Raw genomic sequence first — 3,660 nt, forward strand, 5'->3', positions numbered from 1 at the left:
TCAATATCATTTCATGTTTTATGTTCTATTTGGTAATACAGATGGAGATATTAAAGTTCCGAAGGTTAAGTCAATCCTTTCTTTTACAATAGAATAAAATCAATATCTTAGCTTAGTATTCAAGTCTACAATCTAATTCCATCGTTCAACACCAAACTCAAAACCCACCTCTCCTATAAAATCTTCCTAGATTCTCCCAGAGAATTAATTTTCTATGCCCACTTTGGCATAGATAAATTAATTAATGTAATATGTAGCATTTAATTAATATATTTTAATACTAATATAATACACTACTTTGTATTAGAGCATTTTGTGTTGTCTCCACTTTAAAAGTTTTTATGTACAGCAACTAATACAACAAAATGACCAAGAAATGTTTGTTGAATAACAGGGACTTGGAAAGGTGTAGATAGAAAACATTTTTGAAGATATGATTATTTTTTAAAAACCTAACTATTAACTGTCTGTATTCATGGTATATAAAGTTTGGATTACTCCAATGAAGAGAATAAATCTTTCAACCATTCATTTTGGGAAGGCTCTATAGAAGTAGAAATTCACAAACCAAACTGATTTCAATTCAATGCCTTTTTGTTTTCACTTTCTGATAAAGACACTAACAAGAAAAAGAATGGTAGGTACTAGGGCATCCAAAAGCTTCAGGAAGTAATGATAATAGTGGACCAGAATAACCTACACACTGAGCCATGAGCCTCTGATTACTTAAAAATGGGGTCAGACTGTACTACAGAGATACATCTGAATGAGGTGAAAGGAGAAAATTGTAGAAAAGACACTTGAATAGGATCAGGACAGAAAGGAAACGACAAGAAAGAAGCTCTACCATGTCATTTTTCCCCCTTATATCTTGGGAGTTCATGTTTTGAACAAGAGTGGTTTCTATAACAATCAATGAAACAGGTACTAACCTTGGAGCCCCTGCTGCGTGGCAAGTCCTGTTTGGTTTTGAAATCATTGAAAGGTTTGAGTATGAGGAAGATGTCATTTTGGTTCCATGAAAGATAACACGGGAATAGGATTTACTGAAACCAATTCTGCGATCAGAATCACTTCTTTTATTAAGGACTACTAGGCTAAATACAGCTGAATTTGGCAAGCACAAGTATGTAATAAAGTTTCATTGATACCTCAGAGGACAAAGAGAAAAAGTGTGAGAATGAACTCTTGGATAATTTTTAAAAGACACCTAATACCAAAACATTCTCTCAATTTTTACTCTAAGCCTCTTTTCCAATCAAAACACTACAAAAGTATTAAAATATTTAAATTACCTGACTTTGGCCTTGGCTTTTTCCTGTTCCTTTGGCTGCTTTTCCACTTTATGCCTCCATTTTTACTTACATAAAATGAGGATAATCTGCCAAATTGCATTATAGTATTGTAGTGAGACCAAACAAATATACATATGGGACTGATAAATTTTTAAAACACACGAGCAATTATTGTCAGTTATATTGTAATTTATTATTTAACTGTACTAATGGCCCCAAAAAGGAGCAATAGAGCGAAGCAAGAGATGTAATTTAGAAATTGATTATTTCTCACTTTGTCTAGAAATAACATTATAAAGAAAACAAAATATAACACTGTTCATAGTTCTTATGGATTAGAAAAATGAGCTTCATCCTGACTGTAAATTATGAACCAGGCTACTTAAATACTCGTTCAATTACTTGGAGAGGGGAGGAAAAAGCTTTTACCTTTTGGCTTCCCATTACATAGGGGAGCAAATATGGTAAAGATTCCCTTTATATATGGGAGTTAAAATGAAGTTTAGATGGCTTCCAGAAAAGCATACCCTATGCATCTTTAAAGGAAAGAACAGACATAAATGTTGAAATCATCCGTTTGTCAGAGGAAACTAACCTTGGGCTGAGGAAAACATTGACTGTGTTTACACATCGCCAGAACAGGCTGCTGCTTTTTTTTTAAAAAAAATATAAATCAGGTAAAACAGGTACTCAGCCTTCTTGTTTAAGGGAAAATGAAAAGTTTCTTTTAGTTGGACTGATTAACTGCTTTGTTTATTTCGCTTTGTTTCTTAATCCAGCCAGTTAGTCCCAGCTGCATAAGTGGCGTGAACTTGCCCTGGAAGCACGGTTGAGGGGTACAGCTGGGTGTCTCCCCTCAACACAATCTGTGATTTCACCCTGCAGACAACAGGAGCCAGCTGGTTCTGGGGGATATTGAAAAAGCAAGAGTATTGCACCATAACAAAAGATAGAAGGAAAGATGAGGAATTGCCCGAGAATTGTCTTCAGTAAATTAACGTAGAAAAATAAAAGGACACCATTTAAGAAAAGGAGGAAATACCATAAAATTTAAAGGGAGGTCATGATCCTCCTCCTTGCATAGCAATCGCAACTTTAATTATTACATTTCCTGCAGTAGAAAAAAGAATTGAATGATCTATCATGAACTAAGAAATTGTTGACATTATCTCTTTTTCCACAGGGTGGGTTTTGTTTTTGTTGTTTTTTAACTTTTGTTTCTACTTTACGAGTTAATAGATGTGTGAGGATTAGATAATATCTGTAAATGTCTTGACATTCTCCAATATAATACGAATATACATAGTTTACAAGATACATTATATACACCAAAAGAAATGTGTAAATAAAAGCAAATATATATACATTTTGGAGGGGAAGTGTACTTGACTTATAGTCTTGACTTTAGAATAATAGTTACCTTTTATCTAAATTCATCCTTCTTGGCCACAAGAAGGGTAATTTAGAAAAATTGAAATGAATTTTGAAGGTGACACCCTCACTGATCTTGATGATTTAAGAAGGCTGGCTGATCCTTCCTTTCACGCAGGATTACCTTTAATGTTTTCCAGGGGAACCCAAGGGCCTCCATGCAGGGGCTCCCTCAATCTTTTGCTTTACAAAATAACCAGCCAAAGTTCTTGGGATAGGCTAGGAAAGAGGCAGAGACATTAGGGTTCTCCAATGCACTAATTGATTTAGCAGCAGTTTAAAACAATGTTGAGCATTGTCAGAGATGTTCCTTTGAGGTATTAAATCAAGTTTCCCAAGATGGATTGCATGCTAACAACATACTATCTAAAAATCTCAAGGGCTGTTTATTGTTCTGCAATTTATGATCATCTTGTTAGAGCATTGCACATCAGCTTCCCTCGAGCCCAGGAAAAAACAGAGACAAATAGCACGCAAACTATATTGAACAATTCATTATATTATATTGTAGAAACCTAAGCGCAGTGTGGAGATAACCATTTTATGCATGCTGCCTTATTGAACAGTAATCACTCTGTAATGCTTTAGATATTTAAATCATATTTATAATAACACATATTAATGTAACATCCCTCATAAAGTTCTCCAGGCATTTTATGGGGTATATAAACCATGGAAAAATACAAAATTTTAGAATGCAGATATACCTACCCTGGGCTCTTAGAGGCAACCTAATGAGGAATATATACAAAATCCCAGGCTGACAGTTTAACTATTTAAGTAGCATATAGAATAACTCAAACACATTTTAAGATATTGCCGGTTACAAACTCGTTCTTTATCTAAATATTTGGTCAGGTTGTACAAGTGCTTATTTTCAGTTTTACTGTTATGGGTAGGAAGAAAGAGAGATTTAAAATGTTTAGAACATTTT

Source organism: Kogia breviceps, chromosome 12 (genome assembly GCF_026419965.1).
Source record: "Kogia breviceps isolate mKogBre1 chromosome 12, mKogBre1 haplotype 1, whole genome shotgun sequence".
In the NCBI taxonomy this organism is placed as follows: Eukaryota; Metazoa; Chordata; class Mammalia; order Artiodactyla; family Physeteridae; genus Kogia; species Kogia breviceps.